Source organism: Pinus tabuliformis, chromosome 7 (genome assembly GCF_031772625.1).
Source record: "Pinus tabuliformis cultivar Carrire ecotype Pingquan chromosome 7, CPIR1, whole genome shotgun sequence".
In the NCBI taxonomy this organism is placed as follows: Eukaryota; Viridiplantae; Streptophyta; class Pinopsida; order Pinales; family Pinaceae; genus Pinus; species Pinus tabuliformis.
The window spans coordinates 1,932,517,466-1,932,542,978 of record NC_142293.1 but is presented as its reverse complement, the minus strand read 5'-3'; positions in this window follow the sequence as shown (position 1 = coordinate 1,932,542,978).

The window sequence follows — 25,513 nt, the reverse complement described above, 5'->3', positions numbered from 1 at the left end:
GAAACCTTGCCAAGTGAGGGGTCACTTGAGGGACTGTGTAGCAAAGAAGGAGATGCTCGCCGAACTTGGAAAGTGTGTGACTGCATGGAAGGGGGTGACTAGATTACTTGAGGGACATTGTAGCAGAGAAGGGAAGGTTGGGAATGGATTTTTTTCATCATTAGCATTGCTAGATGAAATCATATGCACATTGGGAGTGTTCCTTGGAACAGTGATCTGATAACTATACATTGAGAGGACAAGTGGCATGAGGATTGTAGTGTTGGACATTGGATGTATATTTGACTTTGGCAGTGGATTCTAGACTTGCTAGGAAGGAGGTAAATTCTGGTATTATATTGACGATGGAGGTGTGAGCATTTGGATTCCCTTGTTGTTTATTTTTTGGTTGAGAAAATGTGCATATTTGTATATGTGTGTATTATTGTAAATACTATATCAAGCTAAATCTATAAACCTCCATAGAAAGTATGGTTATTTATTGGTTAAAGAAAATTTGCATGGGTATATATGTGGTTGTTATTGTAAATATCGTAATGGGTTGTGTTATAAATATCCATTAAATGGTATGTTTGTTATGCTTTTAGCAAGATGTCCTTATAAATATTGCAAGGAGTTGTATTATAAAGCTCCATGGGCAGTATGTTTTGTTTTCAGCAACTTGCTAGTTTATAGGTGTCATTGAACATTGCGGATGGTGTTCCCCCAAGGGGGAGGGTTCTGTAACAACCCTCAATAAAAATCCATGTAAAAAAAAAATATAAGACCAAGGTCATGGGAAATGTATTCCAAGCTAAAAGGTGGGAAACGCATACAAGTGGGTGTTCATTTGGTTTATTATAGCTAACGAAATTTGCAAAGGAAATGGGAAATGATTTGGAAATGAAAGAGGCATTATTTGGAATTTATTTATGAAAATAATGGAAATTGAAGAAAATAGAGGCCAAAATGATAAAAAGGCTTCTGAGGATTAGTTAATATCTTTTGTTAGTGTTGATATTTTTGTTAGATTGGTTTTGGAGCTCTCATTATATTCTCTCTCTCTCTCATACTCTTGGAAACTTAGAGTTTTCTTGGAGTACTCTTGGAGAAGTGTGGCATACCCAGGATTTGGAGAAAGAATGCAAAAGAAAAGTAGGAAATCACAAGAGGACATTGGGATCAACAACTATAGTGGGGTTTTCTTGTAGGTACTGAGTTGCATATATGATTTCCTTGCAAGATTTGGTATGCATGGAACATGCATGTGGTTTCTTGTTTATGATTTTTCATTGGCATCAACATTCGTCTTAATTGACAGTGGCTTTGCCTAGCCTTGCTATTTCCTAGATAGCCACGACGTTGTGAGTTTCTTTCCTTTTGCTTTTTGGTTGGTTCTCATGTTCCTTATGGTTGTGGATTGAGTTACTATTTCCTAGAAGACTTGGCTGGACAAACTCTCTGGAATCCGTGTAACAACTTGGGTTGAGTTACTAGTCCTGGAAACCTTGGTTGGAAAAATTCTCTAGAAGCCCTTGGTGGGTTGAGTTACTAGTCCTGGAAGCCCTGGTAGGAAAAACACTCTAGAATCCCAACATAAGTTGTGGGTTGAGTTACTAGTACTAGAAGCCTTGGTTGGAACAAATTCTTGAGAGCCCTGTACAACTTGGGTGGAGACCAATCTAGTGATAGTTAGTGATGTCTGGCCATGAGGTGTAATCATTGGTTGAGAGTTTACATGGTTTTGCCTCTCAAAGCCCTGATTTGGTTTTTTTTGGTTTATTCCATGAGATCCCACATTCATGCTTAGAATATGGCATGGGGGTGACCGGTTGAAATAAATATTTGGTTCAACCCAGTCTTTGGTCGCGTGGTATGTGGAAGTCCTTGAATTGGTTGGAATTTTCATATGCTAATAACAGACATTTTGTATTTTTATCTATGAACATATGTATTGATTATGATAGTGACATTATGGTTGTGTTGCCATGGTTTATATGTTGGTTATTGTTGGTTTATATGCTGGTTATATTATGGTTATATGATGTATATTGTTTATGGCTCTTAGCATGTTTGATGAATATGTTATTAGTTATTGAATGCATGCCCTAATATATGTTATTGCAGCTAATATGAGAGGGAATTATACCTTCTTGATGTTTTCAAATAAGTATGAGACCCCTATCTTCACATGTCTATTTATGACCTATATATTTCATGTCCATGATATGTTTGATGGAATGACAGTCATGGCCAGGCCTTGTTAGGTCAAGTTCTTATCTAAGAAATGTATGGAAGGATTTTTCCTTGTGTCATTCATGGTTTTGAAAAGTTTCACTAAGTTCTAGGCTGACGTCTAGATCTGTTGTAGTACTCAACAATCCCCATTATCCTTAGATTAGAATAAGAAATAATGGGGACCCTTTAAATTTTTAGGAAAGAGTCTTTTCTTGTTTTGATAAAATAGGACTATTTTTATATTTTTAGCTTTGTATATTGCTAAAACAAAACCCTTTTTAGTCTCAACAACCTTTCCTTATTTTTAAGAAAATAATATGAAAATCTAAGAATTCTTGTTTAAAAAACCTTTAAAAACATACCCGAAAGTTGCTAAAGGTTGTTTGAATAAATAAGAAAAAAATGTCATAAATGTTGGTCCCACCAAAAAAAAATGTAGGTACTTATCAGCTTATCAGCGTTGACAATTTCAAAGTGAGCACCAATACGTCACCGATAGTGATATCATCGATCACAAAGTACCGATTGTGAAACATCAATTGCAATTTTCCAATTGCGATATCACAGTCTGTCACTTACTGGTATTGCATTCTATCAACTTATGAACACCTATATCACATTCTGTTAACTCCTAACGTTCTGATATCACATGTTTTTCATCCCTATTTGTGACCATATCAACATAATATCAGAAAATAGAATATTGCAAATTCATGTTCATGCCATCTGATACCGAAACGCTGATAAACAAAATCTCTAATATAATGACAAGTGTTAGCATCATGTGAAAAAACGTTCAAAAATTAAATGGCCACTCTGTGTGTTTATAGTTTTGAGGTTTTAAAAAATTTGCAATGATTTTCTTATAATGTAGAAGGAATTTTCATTAAAACTTGCATTCAATTTAGAAGACTCTTTTTGTTTTACGTTTTCTCATCACTTGTCCTAGTTTTCTTCTTAAATCGATGAATTCTGATAAACAACAGTTAAAGGAAATGTCAAGCATAATCAAAGCGAAGAGAAATTTGTAGTTCAGTTGTAGGAGATATAGCCTCTCGAAGAAGTTCACGAGATGGCACCATTATTTACAGAAACTACATGCACTCCAGATGTAGGGTCCCCCTCCTAGGAGGTCATATACAAATTGTTCGAGGATGAAAACCCAAGGGTAATTGAGAAATAGAGTGTTATTGTTGATGCTCCCACTCCAGATGTTGGTGATGCATGGAATGGTGTAGCTAATTCTTTTTTACACAGAATTTCTACCCATCCTAAAAATATACCCTATACATGAATGGTAAGATAGGTCATTGATAACCTAGATATTATAGACAAAGTTTTTCTAACTCCCAAGAAGACAATCATTGGATCGTTCAAGGTGGAGTATTTAAGAAAAATGTGTCTTGTACCTCCACCAAGGAAGAGGTATGATACTCAATTTTTCGAGAAGTTCATGCAAGAGAATCTGAACCCAACAGTTCTTATTAGAGAATGAAGGAGGGGCCCAAGAAAACAAAAACGAGAAGACATGGGTATGTATTCATTAGCCTCTATTGTTGGTCATTTATCTCATATTTTTGCTATGATGTTTCATCTCTATGGTTACCCAAGTACATAGAAATTCTCATAAGAATAGGTACCGCTTATAGAGGCTGCTTTTGATGCCTATATCATGGATTAGGAAAATATTTTGTCCAATAATTTAACTACTCAAATCCACAATTACAGATAGAAGTGTAATGTTATTGAGAGAACTTCTCCCCCTTTCTTTATAAGTGCCTATATCATGGATGCTATTTATTTTTATTATGATTTTCCATCTATAATATGGAAGTGGACAATTCAATTCCCTACCCTTATTTTTATTTACCTTTATGCCTTGTGGGAAACGAAGTATCGTTCTAATTTTTATAAAATCTCTCACGAAATTATCCTTCCCATCCACCAAGAGGTCTTTGGCAACAAATAACTTAGACTCTCCACTAGATCTAATAAGATCTTAAAGCCATTAGGAAAGTGGTTTGGGGAAGAAACATTTACTTATATTCAAGTTTTTGGAAGCCTTCTCCATCCTCATGTTTTGTCTACTTTTGTTCCGTATAAATTACTGGCAAAAGAAATTGCCTATCAAACAATTGATAATGGCTTGAATAAAGTGCTCAAGGATGCCAAGAAAACTATTTGACCTTCCTTTCATATCCCTTGTGGGACCTATACGATGAAAAATTTCAAGAATGCTTAGCTTGAAATTGACCAAATCAAAGCCTTTATTTTTCCAACCATTCCAAACAGACAATATGATCCCAATGGTGTTGTGAAAGAGGTCATGACACAGGCCTGAATTAGGTATTTTTCAATAAAGATTGATGAATTATATGATTTATTTGAGATGATTCCATAATATTCTATGGTCCAAAAGTTAGCAGCAGAACACCTGAATCCTGAATAATTGATTAAGTTTTATCATTATCAAGAGAGGAGGATAGCACATCTGCCAGAAATTTTGTTAAGACAGTCTTGACAGAAGCCTGAAGTTTCAAATACATCAACCTCCTCTTCAAAGAATCCAATTATTTCCCAAGTTTCATATATATCCACTACAACTGTTGAGCAAATGATTAAAATCAAAGAAGAGAATAAGTTGGATGAAGTATGGGAGGAATTTAATCGTGTTTTATCTACTGAAGAAACTCAAGATTTAAATACAATAGTCAACAAAGAAACATAAAAAGTCATAGAAACTAAAGTGATAACCTCGTTCACTGTTCAATTTCCCTAAAATACTACTTTTCCTGAGACTCCTAAAAAAACTAATTTTGATAAGGTTACCAATAAAACTATTGTTCTTGAGGATATGGAAATTATCTTGACATTTCTCACATCAAAAATAGTCCTAAAGATTGAAGAAATTCCTCCTCTGGATGTAATCTATAGTCCAAAATATAAAGAAGTAATTAGAAGGTTAAGAAAGAAGATAAAGGTAGAATAAGCACAAGCACCAATTTTAGAAGAGACTCCTTTTCAAGTTCTCTAGAAAGGAGCCCAAATAGTTCCTGACAAAGAATTAAATAGGCTTTCACAGTTTGCAGGAGCTTATGCCAGTTCTACTATTGACAAAGCAACAAAACTACAACTGCTTATGAAGGAAAAAGACTAGATAATTATTCAATTAGAGAAAGACTTCCAGAGTGAAAGATAAGCGATTCAGCAACAAGGGAAAGAAAAACTTGTTGAGTTACATAAAAGTTTTAATGACTTAAAGTTACAGTTTGAATTTGAAATCAAAGACAAAGATGCACAGGTACAACAACTGAAACAAAAGATTAACCAGTTGAAGGATAATCTAGAAATAAATGAAGTTCGAAAGGAAGTAAGAGAAATGGATACACTCCTCACTAAGAAATAGGTTGTCTTTTGTCACAAATTAACTTTAATTTATGATTTGTGTAAAACTAGTGATTCTTTAGTTAACCAGTTGTCTAATCTACAAATATTTTATGAAGAAATTAAAGGGAAAATCTCCAAACATATAGGTGTTGAAGGAATATTAGTTGATCTTCCTTGAATCGAATAATCTCAAAAGGATATCGATTTCGATGACTGGGACATCAAAATGAAACAAGCAGAAATGGCTATTATCAGAGCCAAAAATCTTATTGCAGGCCAATCTAATAGATGATTTTCCAAAGGACACTTTTCCAGATGTTAAAACAATGAAGTTTTAATGGCAAGAAGTGTGCAACAAGATGGTCGAAGATATCTAAAGTTTATCAAAAGTAAATTTTGAGGGTTATTGGTGTTTCTTAGTGAAACCACATAGTCAATGGCTAGTCTTGAGGTGTCTCTCTAATGCAATGGCTCAACTCCTTCCAACATTTAGTGATGTAGTATTCATGGGGAGGATGTGAATGCAGCCAATTCATCCACCCCAACTAAAGCCAATGACGGACATATGTGGACTCAAAGAATGAATCAAGAATTAGCCCGGAGCACATTCATGAATTTCTTGTTGCAACAAATTGCTATCTTTTGCTTTGCATTATTTTTAGCTTAATACGTTAAATATTTTATGAAGACTTTTATTTAGTATACTATTTTTGTAATATTAATATGCTTTTTAAACCCATTTCATGCATTTAGAAAGGGGTTCTGAATTTTTGAAATACAACTTTGAACTTGCACTATTGTTTAAATCCAAAGTTATCTTATTGAGAAGCAGAACCTGAAGCTATCTTTTTATGAGCAGAGTAATGATGTATCAGGTACTACTATCTTTATATTACTGCTATGTTTCATTGAAATAGATAGTGAATTTCTTATAAGTTGTTTCATTATATAAATGCTTTGAATCCAGTCATACATTATCACAATTGATGTGTAGGATTGTATCATTTGTGATTGTATATGAGATAACACATTCTTATATGTGATTAAGTTTTATTCAACTAAATTATTAACTATTTAATTAATTTAGTTTATCTTATCTTTTTTCCTTTCATAAAGTACTTAATGATTTATATTGTTGCATGCTTTGTGAAATGTTTCTATGAATCACATATAAAGAGATATTATTCCCGGGAAGTAAGTAGCATAAGTTTTACTTAGTAATATCATCTCATTCTGAATCTCCTACTTCCAAACTGGATGTTGTAAAAACAACTAGAAAATATCCCGCAACACACCGTAAGACATATGATCAACCGCATTCCCAGGAGTTCCCTACAATTCATACCCTAATTCAGAATTTAGAAGGAATTTCTATTTCAGAAGAAAGTCCACAACAATCTAAATTATCTTAAGGTAGTGTATCCCAATTGGAAGGTGAGTTTTCCTTACCTTCCCACCGAAGAAAGATGAAAAAAGCTTAATCATAATCATATACTATTGAGATTTTATCACCCACTCCACCACAAACACCTTCATTTCATCCCTCATCATCAACTTCCTCTCATCCAATCAATTCTCCCATTCATACCCCTCATTCTCAATCCACTGGTGCTAGTTTAATTAGTACTAACACATGAGCTACTTCTTCTTCCACACAGTCATCCTCTTCTATTATTGCAACTTGTGTTATCACCCAAAAATTCTCAAAACATCATTGTGTCAACTCTACCTTTGGTCATGATTTCAAGGAGGTCTAAAAGTCATTTTAGTCTTGATAAGAGGGTAAGTGATAGGGTTTGAAGTCTTAAAATGTCGTCTTTCATTTCCAAATAAATTCCTTTAGGTTCACTTCATGGTCAAATAGGTCACATTTTCCATTAAGTTTAGGGTTAAATTTTTGCAATCATACAGGAATCCACAGTTTCATAGTGTAGCTAGTTCAAAAAAGGTGATTTGAGCTACGAAAACAAGCTAATTTCGTAGTGCACTATGAGGAAAAAACCCTGTTTTTCGGTTTTTAGTAGTCAAATTCCAAGGCGATTCTTGAGACATTTAAAACTCATTTTTTAAAACGGAAAGAGGTTTTTCTTATAAACATTATTATCTACAAAAACCTCCTCCATTTTTGTAACATCTATCAAGGATCAAGAGATAGGAGCTCAGGAGTGCAGCCTTCTTTTTCAGGAAAAACAGAGTTATTTTTATTGGTTGATGAAGTGGTTGTTGCTTTCCACTCCCTCATTTTGTCACCTTTCTCTCCACATTCGAATATAATTCCTTAAAAAAGTTACCCAAGCTCCTCTCTATCATTTACTTTTCAACCTTTGCATGTATCAGTCAACTGTCACCTTTGAAAAGTTAACTTTGTGACAAATAGCTTGTTGTCCAAAAAGTTCTTTACAACTGTCATATTTTTAAGAGGGCAGTTTGGGTTATAAAGGGAAATTGCCATGAAGATGAAAGAATAAAAACAAGGCTATGTGTTTGGATAGGAGCCTATAGAGCTTTAACTAATTATGGATGACCTCAGCTTCACACAACCTTTCATCCAGATAGGTTACATGTATTTATACTAGGAGCTACAAGGGGATTTGTGTGTTTCTTGGATTGTTTTGAACTGTTGGTTTCAAAAGGAATTTCCAGGAAAATGAAGATGAGTCTCAAAAATATGAAGGAGGTTTTTCTAAGAACATAAGAAGGAAAAAAAACCTTGTTATAGACATTTTTGGGCACTGCAACCCCAATCAAACATGTCCATAAACCAAGGAATCCTAAGTCCCTAAAAGTGTTGTTCCAACCCCTAAAAGAACACGGTCAGCTGATTACATCATCTCCCAGAAGTTCTCCATAAAGAACTACTCAGAACTGGTTAAAACTGGACCATCTCACCTGCTCCATGGTCAAAGTGCGATGCATCCCACCTAAATGCACACGGAAGGTGCGATGCATACTGAAAAGCCCTTCTATCGGATGCGATGGGCGAGAGTGGGCAAATGGCAGAGTCAATTTGCGAGGTGGATGATCATGGAATCTTCCATAAACTTCTCCTATGACACATGCCTCTCTGAATTCGCCCAAGGATGAGTAAGAGATCATCAATCTCCAAGTGGAATCAAGAACTATCAGAGAGAGGACACTAATCAAATCTCAGAAGCTAACTCACCTCCCTGCAAATATCTATATATGGATCCCTCATCCCAGAGATCCAGAGGCTGGAATTTTGTATCTTGTAAGGAAGTGCTGCTGGTTTCTTGGTGTAACATCATAGTGTTGAGTGATCTAAGATTTTCATGAGGTGAAGAAGGGCTTTCTTGCTGAGAGGATGACGCTGGGTCAGAACAATTGGTTGTAAACCTCTTTGCTATTCTTGGTATTAATAAAACTATTCAAGTTTTCCTCCACATTCTTGTATGATTGATGATATATGCATTTGTGTGGTCAATATATATGTGGTCCTATATTGTTTGTGATAGTAGATCTCTGTTCTTGGATAGTGTTATGTTGCTTTGATTCCACAGGTGCTCTTTGAAGTTGGGTAAACGAGGAAGCAAGTGGCAAAGATCTACCAGAAGCAAGAGGAATCAAGCAAGGAACCAAGTGCAAGATAGAGATTGGTCTCCTTTGTTCCCCTCTTATCTACTTCTCATAAAGGAAAATGAAAGTAGTTTTAATTTGTTTGTTTCTAAGATAACTACCAGTCTTAGTGGGAATAGCAGCTTTGCATGGACACTAGATTTCCCGATAACAAAATGGCGACTGCGCTGGGGAGCGAGTAGCTTGTTTTCTTTTCTATCCTTATTTTTTTTATAAACTTATAGACGGAGCCCGAAGTCAAGCCAGCTAGCCTTCGAACTGCATTTGCTATGCAAGTGCAATGTAGATCAATGTTGCTTCAGTCTATCTCCAAGTTTTGTTTATAAACAGAACAATTGATTTGTAAACATCCTAATTGCCCTTGTGGTGGCTCTAGTAACCTCCTTAGATCTACCCGTGTGATTTATTTACTGATTATCACTTTCTCAGCCTAAATCCCTGAACTGTGCTACAAATTGTGATCAAGAATTGGATCAAAAGTCTCGCACTGTACCATCGCACCCTCTCTTCAAGGATATCAGTATGCATCGCACTTCCCGAGTGCTGTAGGTGGGATGTATACTGGAATCCCTGTGTAACAGGTGCGATGGTCAGAGAAGGCTAATTTTGCCTCCAGACTTGGTTTTTCTTCACTCTTTTCAGCTCTATTCAGGAGTTTTGTTGTCTGTAGTCAGTATATCTCTGTGGAAATCCCCTTCCTTGCCATTATTCCACATCAATTATGCAAAGAACTGCAAATTTTTTTATGTATTGTGAGCCATTTTCAGTTCTCTTTTACAAAGAAGTAGCGTGATTGAAATGTCGTTTCTTGATTTGGAAGTGTCGTTTTCAGTCATAGAAGAGAATTCGATTGTTCTTGATAGTTGATTACACTATTACTCTTGTATTTGATTTGAATTAATATTTTTTCAAGTGTCGAAAGCAAGTTCTCAATTCCAAATTGCAAAGTGTCGTGATTGTCTTCATTTCGTATTGAAAAGAAGCTTGTTAGTAATGTCGCTTTGAAAAATAATTCAGATTTGCGCTTAGCTTTCTTTTTATCATTGACACGTTAAGAAGGCTGAAAACAAATACATGCATGTGAATTTTCATTTAGACTCTTTGTTGGTTTGATTTAGGACAGTGCATATAGTGTGTGCTCTCTACTCTATATTGAAAGAATATCATCTCTCTTTCTTTAGTAGCTAGAATTTTCATTGTAAAAAGAAGATTAAACAATTGTTTATCATCTTAGATTGCATTTTAAGAATTGTATATCTACATCACAGGGTGAACCTAAAAGGCAAATGTCTTAAACAACATCAACTGTAAAATAAATTTAATGAATCTAAAAACGCTTTAGAACCTAACACACAACATTTAGAAGTCTAGGCTAGAGACATATTCCGACGTCGTAAAGCCTGGTAATTGTTGTTTTCATTGCTGGTTGGGTGATTCCTCCACTTTGAGATGACAAGGGCTAGTACGGACTTGTGCTCCTACGTACTGTCGAGTATATATTGGTAGACCACAATAGGCTATATCCTTTATCCATAGGAAGCCATGTCTACCGCCCTATCAATCGCAATGCACTGAACACAGCATTCGGGAAGATTGACTGCCGTACCGTAAAAGGTATTCTGCAATTTTGCGATTGGTTTCGTAATCCCTCTATTTAGATTTCTAGAGTAGTCTCTTCCATTCCTTTTCAGACTCAAAGGAAAAGGTCCATTTGAGCACTTGTCACTTTAAGCTCATTAAAAATCAAAGGCGACTAGAGTCATCTTTTGTTGTTTCTCTACACTTAAAAATTGAAAAAACAAGTTGTGTCAAAGCATCTAAAATTTATTTTAATCAGAATAAACATCACCTTTCCTACGTTGATCTTAGGTTTAGAAAAATGGAGTCCACCAACTAAGGATTTCCCCTTGGAGGAAATCCTAGTCCTTTCTCCTCTTGGGGAGATGTTGGTGCACCCCATATGGCCACATTGTCACTTCTAGGATTGAAAATCGGCCTGCCCGTATGGCTCTTCTCGACCTCTGTCATTCAGAACACCGTGAAGCAATCAAGTAAGCAACTAGACGATACCAAAGCTACCCGTCAACCTTCTACTTCGTCCGATTCTCCTTCTACTCCTTCCTCTTCTCTTGATGAAGTTGGTAAAGCCAAAAATCAAGTAACTAAGAAGGAGAAGAAGGGGAAGGAGAAGAAAGAGAAGAAGAAGAAGGAGCCAAAGGCGAAAAGGGGCAACCAGGCATTATCTAGTGAAAATCCACACACTGCACTGTCAAAGCCTAAATCTCCATGTGTCATTTGCAAAGGATATCACTATCATCGAGATTGTCCCTGCATCCCTCAGATCTTAAGGGACTGGTCTCCTCGTTTGCACAATCCGATGTCAACAACCTCTCATGATCATGTTGAAAGTACACCGTCAACTAGTGAAAGTGAAAAGTCAAGACAGAAAAGGAAAAGTAAATTCCCTTGTAAATTACGTGAAGGTGATCATGATGTCCACCGTTGTCCCTTCGTAGATGAGGCTAAAAGAGTTTTGGACGACCATCCAGTTTCACCATTACGGCTTCCTCGTAGATATAAGAAAGTCTTGCCAAGTCCATCACTAGTTGAAAATTTGACTGACACGCCATTGTGGTCGGTCGAAGTGTCTAGCATTGAAGATAAACCATCTGAATCCACACCAGACGAAAGTCAAAAGGTCGAGGTGGCAGTTGACCCGGTCTTGCCTTCAGAAGGTCCATCTTCAGATGATACAGTCAGCGGAGAGAACAAGAATGAACATGGGGGCAGTCTACCCGTTCCTTTACCGCAGGAAGGAAGTTCGTTAGAGTCATATCTGACCGTCTATTCGGTCCCACCTCCAAGCAACCTAGTTGTTTCCTTTGATTGGAATCTACTAGGAAGACCCCGTTTACCGGCTAGTGTACCATTTCAAATCATTGCACAAATATATAGAATGGTCATGGCTGGTACCATCATAGATGAAGGGGCTTCTGTGAGTATCGTTTCCTCAACTACTTGGAAAGCGCTTGGTCACCATCGCTTTTTCCTGAGATGAGAAATCTAACAGGCTTTGACAAAGGAGCCAGTCGACCGTTAGGGATCCTTCCCAATGTTCTGATAACATTGAGAAGGAAAACCGTTCACATGAATGTAATGGTAGTCCAAGGACCCCTAGATTATAATCTACTCCTTGGACGCGACTATATTTATTGCATGGGAGCCATTGTCTCCTCGCTCTTTAGAGTAATGTGTTTTCCGCATGAAGGAAGAGTGGTCAAGCTCGTAGACCAGCTTTCATTCCCCGGCTCACACATAGAAAATAGTCAAATACCATCCTTGAATGGTCTTTTCACGCAAGGAATGTCTCATCAATCCCTAGTCCATCCACCTGATGAGCTTGAGTGATTCGAGAGGACATGACTAAAACCCAGGGGGCATGCACCCTGGTCTATTTCGGTAGGAAAACCTTGGGCATAGGGTAGGTTCCTGCGAAGGATATATGACTCGTTTGATATGGGATTAGACCAGAATAAGATACCTCTGTAAGAAGGTAGGCCTTTCTTGATAGAACAAATGTTTTGTCTGCAAAATGAGGGGTAACCTGGAAAAGGTAGGCCTTTCCCTATAAAACAAATGTTTTTTCTGCAAATTGAGGGGTAACCTGGGAAACTCTACTTCACTATACCTAAGGGCATGCAAACCTTTTGGCATGCAAGCGAAGAGTGACCATTTATTTTTTAAATTTGTAGGTCCTCTAACCCTTTAAACTTGTAGGATTGGTCGTTTCCTAACTTGCATAAAGAAAGGATGCGGGGCAAAGCTTTGTAAGGTGAAAGCTCCATAAAAAATGGCATCTTAGATGAGATATCCTTATTATACGGCTGGATCGAGCAGTTTTTATGTGGAGTTCAAGATCGTTAAAAATTAAACATAAGCAATGAGCAAATGTTTCCCCCAAAGTTTAAGCTCATTCATTAAAAAATGAACCAATTTCCAGTAAATAACCATCGTGAATGCATTATCATCAAACTTTAAGCCTTGGTCGTGTTCTCATCATCACCTCCACTCTGTTTTGGCCGATCATTCACCTCCATTTGATTGTTTACCCTTTTTGAGGAACAACTGCGAATAGTGATCCTATTAGCCATCCTTGTGACACTGCCATGATTGGAAAATTCCAAACCTTACCTGGAATTAGCTGCTACCCAAATTTATCACTCGTTCCTCGAAAAACGAGTCTCCTTTAAGCTCTTTTCATTTGACTCGTAAAATATGAAAAGGTTGCTGAGTAATTGGCCTCTCCAGCTCGTTAAAGTGACCAAAAGTGTTATCCCTCCTTTAGATTTTTATCTTTTTGGGCCCGAGGGATTATTACACAAAAAGATCGAGCGCTTGTTTTGTTCGGCTCATTAAAATTACTGAAAATTCATCCCTTTTGTATTATTTTATACTTTTTCAGACTATATGAAGAAAAAGGATTGTTTGAGTTTTCTTTACGTCCCTTTCAGACTCTCTAAAATTGAAAAGGAACAAGTTATCTTTGTTATTAAACTCGTTAAAACCGAATAGCGACAAACTTGTCCATACAGACAAGAACAAGTTTCACTATCGCTAGGCTCGTTAAAACATAACGATGTGTTTGCCTGAAGGGAAAATTATAGAACAAGCATATGTTATCCTCCTCAAGCTTGACAAAAGTAAAGAGGTACTGGTCAGCAATGACTAGGGAAAAATCGGGAAGAAAACTTGAAGAAACTTTATTGGTAGCAAGTCGCTCTTGAACATGACACTTTCAGTCTGCATCCGAGTCAGGTTAGGTTGTTCCGTTCACTGGTCATATCACCATTGGTCCATCACACCATCAACATTTGGGGTTAACACTACCAATCCATCATGTCAGTGTCACCGATATGTTCAAGAGAAATTGCTCAGAGAAGTCACCTGTGTCTCATCCACTACAATACATTTACGCTCCATTCTTTCATGACCACCACCCTGAACCCTATATCATCAGATCGTTTTCACCTCCATTAAAATCATTTGCTCCGTTCCATGTCATATATGTGGGATTCATTAAGGCCCTCCTATGACGGATTGCTTCTTGTCGACATCAGCTCATTATCCAGGAAGTCGATCTAGGAACAACGCTTTCAGTACTTTGAAGCTTGCATGCCTCAACGGCAAGTTTCTCACTTCCAGCGATAGGTTTACATCAATGGCCTTCGACCGAAAGATTTTGCGTGGTGTTCGACACCAAGTCCCTTTTTCACACCATGTGAATTGTACTGTCGTAGCTTGAGGGTCATCATCATTATCGATGATTCCTCTTGTGCCTATTAACATCTTACATCACTGGCTGGTAATCAGGCGATGTCTTTCCATGTTCGACTCCAGAACATCTCTCACATGGATCAACTTGTACTTTGAGTGAAGATCGAACAAGATTGAAGACCTCGGATCTAGTTTCATCCATCTGGGCTGCGATATATATTCAGGAAATAAAGACATCAAATGTACATCATTGATGCACAGATAATCATCCAATCTAAGGGATGATGGCTCTACCAGAATCATCAGTCTGCACACAGACGATTGTTTGTCTTATGTACATGAAAATGAATTTATAAAGTTGAGCATGGGAATGCCTGCCTCAGCTAGATCATGAAAATATTATCAAGATAATGTATTGTATTGTATCTTATTATAGGTCTCCTTCCAGATCGAAAAAACTTCGAATCCTCATGATAAAGCATTTCACCCAACATCAAAAGATTAACGACCTCATGCTTTAGCGCGCAACTGTTATAGACATTTTTGGGCATTGCAACCCTAATCAAACATGTCCATAAACCAAGGACTCCTAAGTCCCTAAAAGTGTTGTTCCTACCCCTAAAAGAACAAGGTCAGCTGATTACATCATCTCCCAGAAGTTCTCCATGAAAAACTACTCAGTACTGGTCAAAACTGGACCATCTCACCTGCTCCATGGTCAAAGTGCGATGAATCCCACCTAAATGCACACGGGATGTGTGATGCATACTAAAAAGCCCTTCTATTGGGTGCGATGGACGAGATTGGACAAATGGCAGAGTCAATTTGCGAGGTGGATGATCATGGAATCTTCTAGAAACTTCTCCTGTGACACTTGCCTCTCTGAATTCGCCCAGGGATGAGTAAGAGATCATCAATCTCCAAGTGGAATCAAGAACTATCAGAGAGAGGACACTAATCAAATATCAGAAGCTGACTCACCTCCCTGCAAACATCTATATAAGGATCCCTCATCCCAGAGATCCAGAGGCTGGAATTTTGTATCTTGTAAGGAAGTGCTACTGGTTTCCTGGTGTAACATCATAGTGTTGAGTGATCTAAGCTTTTCATGAGGTGAAGAAGGGATTTCTTGCTGAGAGGATGACACTGGGTCAGAGCAATTGGTTGTAATCCTCTTTGCTATTTGTTGTGGAGGTAAATCCCCTCTGTGGACAGAGGTAATCCCTACTAGTTCAAATAGGGTCTAGCAACAATCAAACAATGCTAACACGCAGGTTCCTAATTGCAAATGAAAGACCAATGATGAAGGCCTACCTGGATTCCAATGCTAGTACTTGTAGAAGAGTTGATGCTCCTGTTCCTTTTCCCTGGTTGGTCACAATCCTCACGATCCTCATGCACGGACACCTGCACATGCAAAGAACGATACAAACACAAGCATAAAATCCAATAGATGCAACTATATATCAGTCAGAAAGGATATAACTCAAACACCATCATAAAGACAATAAGAGTAGAACCATAATGATGGTTGTCTATTATTGATAAACAAAGAAGAATACAACCATAGTTCTGATGTCAAATCCTTCTCAAGAGGGTCTAGCCAGCAAGTTCCTCAAGCATTCACCCTTGAAGGTAGATCTCCCAAGACAAAAACTCTCTCTCACACAAGTTTACACAAGATCAAAACAGTTCACAACCTTCCTTAAGCTCTCTAACAATCCCACACTTGTCACACCATCTACTTATCAAGCTCACACACTATCAGCAACACTCCAAACACTATGAATTCCAAACTCTATGAATTCCAAAGTAGCAGCTCATAGCAATGGCGGAGGCTTAAATAGGAGAAGGAGTCTCCATGAATGGTGGGAGGATGAGCTTATCTCCAAGGAAGGTGGCCCAAATGACGAAACATACATGCCAAAGAAGGGAGGGCAACATATGCAAGGCCAACAACCAGGTCTGGAGTCATTTAGAAGGCCGGCTGTTAGAACAAACTCGCCCAGACTGGATCATTGCGGGTGCATAACTGTACTGGAGCGCCGACATCGCTACTGCATAACGAAGAAAGTCATGTCAGCATGACCAAATGTAAGCAACAGTCACATTGTCTCATGAAATTCTACCATCGCGGGAATCACGTGTACTTCCGCACTGGCAGCGTGTTCGGTCTGTTTTGGAGCACTCATCAGCGCGTTTATTTTTACAACAGTCGCGATGATGGAAAAACTTTGGCAAAGTGGGTCATTTGGAAACATTAGAGAGCATGAGCATGGATGATTTGGACTCATGACACAGTAAGAAGACTGGTAGGAAGACAGTGACAAATTACTGTGTAACAGATGCCCCCTAAAGCATGAAGCCCGAGAGAGTGGGAGGGGTGAAATGCTTTATGAAACTGACTGAACTGGAACATCACCGGGAAGAACCTGCATGCAAGTACAACTGATATCTCTGATAATCAATTACATGTAGTCTAGGCTTGGGCACAGCCATCCAAAAGACATACGAAAGAGGTCTGTGGTATGGGCGCAACCACCCAGCTAATGAGACCGTGATGATAATAAAGGCATGGTCGTAGCTATCCATGAAGACTCAGGTATGGGTGCAGCCATCCATCAATAAGTCATGTAATGATCATAATAATCCACAAAATCGCAACCTGGATCTCAATAGACAAAATCCAGTGCCTTGTGCTCCATCTCGACCCGAAAAAAGTACAAGTCCAAGCATGCGAATATAGGAGTTGAGGTCGAACATGCAAGAACATCGTCTGATTACCAGTCAATGATGAAAACTGTTAACAGACACGAGAGGTACCACCAATAATGGCAATGGTCCTCAAGGTACTATAGGTATAATCTACGGCGTGTGAATCAATGAGCTGGCGTCGAACACCCGCAAAATCATTCGATCAGAGGCCAATGATGAAAACCTCACCTCGAACACGAAGAACCTACCATTGAGGCATGCAGGCTCCAAGGCACCTGAAGAGAGTCTCTAGGTCAACTTCCTGGATAATGAGCTGAAGTCGACAAGAAGTGACCTTGACCGAAGGTGGGCCATAATGTTTCCTACATCATCGACACGAGACAGAGAAGGATAAGATATTTTTCGTGAGGTATCAGAGGGAGGTTGAGTATTCTTGCAGAGGTCAACTTCTCTTGAACATATTGGCAGCACAACAGTGGACTTGGCAGTATTTGACATTAAATGATCAGGGGTCATGGCGACAAGGCAATGAGCAGATGAGAGGTCAAACATGATAACCCAAACCCACGTAGGCCAGTGTAAAAACAAGATGAGAGGTTCCCACCCAGACATGAATGTGGACAAGTGCCATGTTCAAGAGCGACATACTGCCGACACAACAATGATTGTGGTTCCATTTTCCCCACCATTGCTGGTGAGTACCCCGGTTATTTTTTGATGACAAGCTTGACAGGGATAGCATATGCTTGAAAGCCATCATTTCGACAGAATCTGATGTCATTAAGTTTTAACGAGTCTGACAAAGGAAGAACTCGACGTCTTTTCCTGTTTAGAGAGTCTGAAAAGACAGCAGAAAAGTGAACTCTAGGGGAGTCCTTTTTCATAAAGTTGTGTCTCTCGAGCCCGAAAAAGTATAAAACAATGCCCGAAAGAACCGCCCGACTAGTACGATCGAGGAGTACTTTTTGTAAGTAGTGACTTCGACCCAAAAAAGTAGAAAAGCAGTTAGAAGCACGTCGTTTTGTAGCCAATAACGAGCTCGAAACGACAAAAACCCGACGATCTTTTTAAGTTTAAACGGTCGAAAAAAGAGCTTAAAGGCGACCGCCTCTCGCTTTGTTTAAGGAGTTGAGAGGGAGACTCGGCTATCTTTTCGTTTTTAAACGGTCAAAAAAAGAGCTGAAAGCAAAACTCCATTTTTATTCTCTTTAACGAGTCAAAAAGGGAAAATACTCGGCAATATTTTCATCTTTTACGAGTCAGAAAAGAGCTTAAAGGAGACTCGTCCTAGAGGAACGAGTGGTATAAAAGGTAGCAACTAGTTCTGGCAATGGTGGAACTACTAAAAACTTGTAATGGTCAAGAGGCTGGCTAATAAAACCACTCATCACTGCGGTCCCTCAGGAAAGAAAAAGCAACCAAGTGAAAGCATATGATCGGCCAAAGAGATGGTGGCGATGGAATGAAACAACCAAGGCTCATCTAGCAGAATTTAGCGGATAAGCGGCAATCAGAAGATGTGAATTAGGTATGGGTTCATTTTTACACAAGCTTGAACCATGGAGAACTCTGCTTGGATTTGGTTTCATGTTTACACAAGCTTGAAACGAAAAACTATGCTTGTTATAAGTTCGCATGCCCCCAACATAATGACGCAAATCGAGGTACATGCCCCCAAGCTTCATTGCATTCAACGAGGTGGATGGAATGAAGGTTCACTTTCGAGATCTTGGAAAGACTCGACTTGGATTTTACGAGATCTTAATCAAAAACTTGATTTGGAAAAGGAGTTGTTTCATTTTTTACTGAGGTTGACATAGGAAAAGAACTATCCTCATAACCCTTATTTCATTTTTTAAGGAGCTTGACATAGGAAATCGAACTATGCTCTGACCAGACCTAGTTTCATTTCTTAAGGAGCTTGACATATGAACACGAACTATGCTCCGACCATACCTAGTTTCATTTTTAAGGAGCTTGACATAGGAACATGAACTATGCTCCGGACGAACTTCATCATAATGAATAGGAAGTCGTCACGTCCAAGAATGGTACTCCTGGTGGAAGGACAACAACTTGGAAGTCAGGACCCAATGCCCCCAGGACATTATGTACGACGACATCATCATGGGATACAGGCACGGGGTAGGTAGCTACATAGTTGGCCTGCGGTGGGGCAGACACAACCGGTGGGTAAAAACCAGGAGGGGGTGGCAGCTGCGCAGGAGGCACCGGGGGACTAAAGAACGATAATTGATCTATAGTCACAATTCTTCCGTCGTGTGGAAAACAAACCACACAGAAAAGTGAAGAGACAAGGGCCCCCATGGCATAAACATAGTCACGGCCAAGGAGAAGACTGAAATCTAAAGCACCTTGGACAACCAGCACGTCCATATAGACGGTTTTGCCTCCCAAAGTAATAGGAAATTTTGGGAGGACCCTAGAGGTTGACTGGTTCCCCCGTCAAATGCTAACAGATTCTGTGCGACTGGCCCAAGCTGCGGGGAACCTAAAGCTTGCCAAGTAGTGGATGGCATAAGACTGACAGACGCACCTTCATCCAAAACAGTGCCAGGTACTGCCTTATCATAGGCAAGTACTATAACCTGGAGAGGCACATGGGATGGAAGGCGAAAAGTAGTCAGGTGACTCCAGTCGAAGGAGATGGCCAAACTACTTGGTGGGGGAATCGTATGATTGCCCCCATCCTCTATAGGAACCAAAGAAGGACTTTCAGGAGTAGCCGGGATAGGAGAGTCATTTCTAGACTCAGGGGAATATGAGGAGACGAGAAGAACATGGGCATGATGCTCTTCCGAAGCAGAGTGATCAACGGGTGGTGATCTCGAGTAGACACTCTTTTCAACCAATGGTTGGTTTGGAACAGACTTGGCACAGCTTGGTTCGGGAAGAGAAGCCTGGACAAGAGAAGAATCTAGGTCAATCTCTTTGTCAATAGGGAGAGGGTCTGAAGAGAGCCTCTGATAACCAATAGGAAGTTGGCGTGAAGAAGCTGTAAGACTTTCCAAAACAACGGAAGCTTTATCCATGAGCGGACAAAGGTGAAGGGGATGGTTACCTTCACATAGCCTACAGGGGATTCGAATCTTCCCTTTCTTCTAAATGTTGTCAGTTGATAGGGTGGCATCGCCATGCAATTCAGAGGACGATGAGGGACCAGCCGGATCACGAGACCATACTTCAAGGATCCTGGGAATGCCAGGACAATCACGAAGAAGGTGGTCATCCTTGCACAGTCTACAAGGAAATTTGACCTTCCACTAAGGAGCAGAAGGAGGCTCGACTTGAGTTGGATTTGGAGCAGTCACTGCACTTTTAGCATCTCATTGATGAGACTTCTTCTTCTTCGTCTTCTTCTTATTCTTCTTAGCCACCTGGTTATTTGAATCCAGAATTTCACCAGGCGAAGTAGAAGACGAGGACGTAGAAACAGGAGAAGAAGGGGAAAGGTCCACCTTAGAATCAACATGATGTTGTTCGGGTGGAGGAACTGATTGACCAAGAGTTGAGACGGTAGAGACCAGAGAGGTTGAGAACAACCAAACAGGCAACCCAACAGTTAACCTAGGAAGGGACAACGTTGCCATGTACGGAGCACCAACATTTCCAAAAAGAGGGAAATGACCAGGATTCCCTTCAGAGGGGATGCCTGGGTTGGTAAACTCTGGGAAAGTTGCCATCACAAACGAGGAGAAACCCTACACAAACTAACGCAAACAAGATCTAACCGGGTAGATGTGAACGTGGTCAAATAAATTTTAAGACGCAAAGACACAACTTGACCTTTTCTTTTTTTAAGAGTCGAGAAAAGGGCAAAAAGATGACTCTAGTCGCCTTCGAATGTTTAATGAGCTTGAAGTGACAAGTGCTCAGATGGACCTTTTCTTTTAGAGAGTCTGAAAAGGAACGAAAGTGACTACTCTGGAGAGCTAGGCAAAAAGGTTTACCAAACAAATCCGTAAAACTGCATATACACCTTGGCAGTCATATGAAAACCAAGGACTTCCCGTACTGTAGTCAATCTTCCTGAATGCTGTGTTCGGTGCATTACGGCTTGTAAGGCGGCAGAAACCGCTTCCTATGGATAAAGGATGATAACCTAGTGGGGTCTCCCCATATACTCGACGGTACGTGGGAGCTCAAATCCATGCTAGACTACTGTTGCATCACGGAAGGAGGAATCACCCAACCTTAAGTGAAACAAAAGTGACTAGGTTTAACGACGCCGGAGCACATCTCTAGCCTAGACCTCTAAATAGTGAGCATTATGTTCCAATGCATTTTTAGGTTCATTCAGTTCATTTTAAGGTTGATCTTGTATTAGGTTTTGGTTTTCAGGCCTTACCGTATGTAATGTCTCAAAGCCTAGGATGCAGCTAAAACGAATGAAGTATCCTTTTCTTCTATGAACACCTACCTATGTGAGGGTAGAAATATCATTCCCAAACCAAGACAATCGAATGCAAACACTAAGAAACACAATGCATCAATACACTAATCTCACGATGCATCGATACTACTAATGAAAGATTTAAATTTTGCTTTTCAATTTCTCAAACATGAAAATTCGTAATGAAAATGCACTTTCACTTTCGTAAGCTAAATGAATGCAATTTTTTTTTTTTTTTTTTTCTTGTGAATTCAAAGAGACAAACAAGCAAGTGTGAACTGATCGACCCAAACAATTGTGATCTATGCTTGGTAGTGAAGAAATCGAATCAACATAAAAAATTGGTTCAATAATCGACACTAAAAATCAACCAGCAACAAGCAGTGAAAAAGCCTCAAGCAAATCAATAAGAGGGTTGTGGATGAACCCTGAATAGACAACTAACCCAAGAAAATGGTTTCTCGATGAAACTTCTAAAGGGCTAGGTCACATGGTCTAAAAAACACAATACTCACTCGAATGAAATCAAAGAGAGAGTGCCCCTAACCAAAAGCAATCAAAACAAGCTAATGAGAGACAAGAAACAACAGGGGATAAGAAAGATTGATGAATTCAGGAGATAAAGTTATAAAAACAACTTTTCGGGAATCAGCGCAAGTTACACACTGAGAACCCGAGATGATCACAAATTTTACACAGACAACCTGAGATGTCAGCGCAAGTCTTACACAGACAACCCGAGATGATCGCGAAAAACACCTATTTTCTGCGATGATGCAATTTCAGGAGTTGTCACGGGAATTAAGCTAGCAACCCAAGATCATCACGGATAAAAAGCTACCAAGTGGCGATGACATCGCGACTGTACACGTCTTTTACGCGATGATCCAATTTCTAGGATCGTCGTGACTGTTAGGCGTAACTACGCGATGCACAGGATATTACAAAAGGGTGAGCGCGATGATAGCTGTGGAGCGATAAAAAGGTGTCTTTTGAATTCCAAATTACCTTCACATTAATTATCATCCCAGGGAAGACTTTTTATTTCAAGAGTGTACTCTATCTGAGGCGGCTATTACTCAAGAGTAATGTTTTGCAGTATAGTGCTTAAAAACCAAAAGTAAATAAATGCTTGAAACAAAATCTAATTGGAACAGCAAGAAACTGAAATGTTCTAAACTAAATCATTCATTCAAACAACCATCAATCGAGGATACAGTAGCAATAACTCACTCCTCTAGAAATTGATGCAAAGGAAATTAGAGCATGGACCAAAGATCTGGGAGTTAAGCAGCGACTTGCTGACTCACTACAGCTTTAGACCTTCTCTCACACCAAAGCAGTAAATGCAAGGAAATGGAATGGCAGCAAGTAAAATGAAATAGCAAAAGGAAATAGAACAGCAGTAAATGAAACAGCAATCAAAAGAACTAAATCTCGTGAGTCAAAAGTAAACTTGAACCAAACTCACGTTCTGCAATAAAATAACAATCTTCAAAAACAATTTCAATGAACTTTACTTTATGAGGCGATATTCACAAATGAATTATGGAACAACATTTATCATATATACACAACGCACTTACTATAGCAATCTGACGGTTCAAGAGAATATGACTAAGTTCCGGACAGAATAATATTGCTTCCGGATTCTCATAAATAAGAATTCAAATGACTCCAATACGGCAATATTCAATACGGATGCTCTGTAACAGAAACAGTTGGTTTAAATAGTGAACATGTAATCAACTCCGAAAAGATTCATTATGCAACATAGAGTCATTTACATAAGCTTCCTGAATGAAACCATTAATGAATTAGTCGTAACAGAGCATGGAACAGCATATGACAAATATGTCAGATCACCAAACTATATAAACAATCCACGCAGAAACCAAATTATAATGATACAAAAGCAAGTGTAAAGATATGATACACGACAGCAGCAGCGTACTCCACCAGAGACTGGGCCCTTAGCCGCCAGCGGACGCTGCTGGGTTACTTCAGAAGGAAAAGAGTGAACAGCACTACCCAAATTATGTATTAATCATTAAATAGTGAAATCATTACAACAGTTGAAGCTTTGAGGCTTACAACATAAAACAATCCTTCCTTCCTCCTATCCTATCATGAATCCTTGCTTCTGAATCTCTAATTCAAATCATCAATTCGCCATCATTTGAATCCCCAAAGTCATCCTGAAGTCTCCCAAAGTCCTCCCATCTCTGATCTCTGTTTTCATTTAAATAGAGAGATCAGAGAGAAGTTACAACAAAGATAAGTACAACATGATTTTTTTACAAAATTGGATTGATTCTAACTAGTTGATCAACAAGAAAATATATTTCCTTTCATCTCTCAACAAAAGCAAGACGAATTTGGGTTTGCAGCTGAGATTTGGAGGACGGCCGCAACTGCAAATCTGAGAAAATCGTGCTCAAAGAACCCTGTGTTTCTCCTTGTACAAGCCGAATTTGGGAAAACCATTCTTTGCTAAAGTTAATTGGGCCCGTTCTAGACAAAACCCATGTTCCTGATTTCTCAAATTCGTCTTCATTTGCTCAGAATCTCAACCACAAAACTATCACCCCTTAAACCAGTGAATTTCTGAGTTGGCCATGTTCAAAGAACCCTACCTTTCTCTCTGTACAAGCCTAATTTGGGCAAACCGTTCTTCAAAAAAGTTAACTGGGCCCGTTCTGGACAAAACCCATGTTCCGGATTTCTCAAATTCGTCTTCATTTGCTCAGAATCTCAACCAAAAAACTGTCACTCCTTAAACCAGCGAATTTCTGAGTTTGCAGATTTAAAAATCAAATCTTCAATCTGGAAGTTACCTTGGAGGCTAAAAATGGTGAATAATGTTATAACCAACTTATTAGAACTATCATTGATAAAATAATGCATAATCATCAATTTATTAGAAATAAAGGAAAATAAATAATATTCATCCATGAGAGCATAAATCATTTATAAAATGGATTTAAATGATAAATTATAACAAATGATATGATGAAGAATAGTGGAAATGGGTGGGATAAGTGTTGAAAAGTGATAATAATAATGGCATATTAACGACCCAACAATAGCGTGACTATTAAAATTAAATCTACGATGGAGCTCAAAAACAATGACAGGCAAATCAAAACTCCCAAATCAAAATAGCCAATCTTTCAATCAAACAGGGGCATTTCCCAGATCAACCCAGGAAACACAAAAGACTGATAATTAATCCCCAAAACTTCAAAAGAGACCAAAAACAAGCCCAAGGAAAGAATGAACAAAAAGGGACAAAAACTAGCTCCACGCTATTCAGTTCGTAAACTAAACGAGAGATTGACTGAAGTGGCATTGATCTACTTCGCTAATGCAGAGCAACAGTGTTTCGAAGGCTACTTGGCCATGCTTCAGGCTCCGTCTAAAGTTTAAAAATCAAACAACAATGTAAAGCTCCCCAGCGAAGTCACCAAATTGTTGTGGAGGTAAATCCCCTTTGTGGATAGAGGCGATCCCTACTAGTCCAAATAGGGTCTAGCAACAATCAAACAATGCTAACACGCAGGTTCCTAATTGCAAATGAAAGACCAATGATGAAGGCCTACCTAGATTCCAACGCTAGTACTTGTAGAAGAGTTGATGCTCCCTTTCCTTTGCCCCGGTTGGTCACAATCCTAATGATCCTCGTGCACGGACACCTGCACATGCAAAGAACGATACAAACACAAGCATAAAATCCAATAGATGCAACTATATATCAGTCAGAAAGGATATAACTCAAACACCATCATAAAGACAATAAGAGTGGAACCATAATGATAGTTGTCTATTATTGATAAACAAAGAAGAATACAACCATAGTTCTGACGTCAAATCCTTCTCAAGAGGGTCCAGCCAGCAAGTTCCTCAAGCATT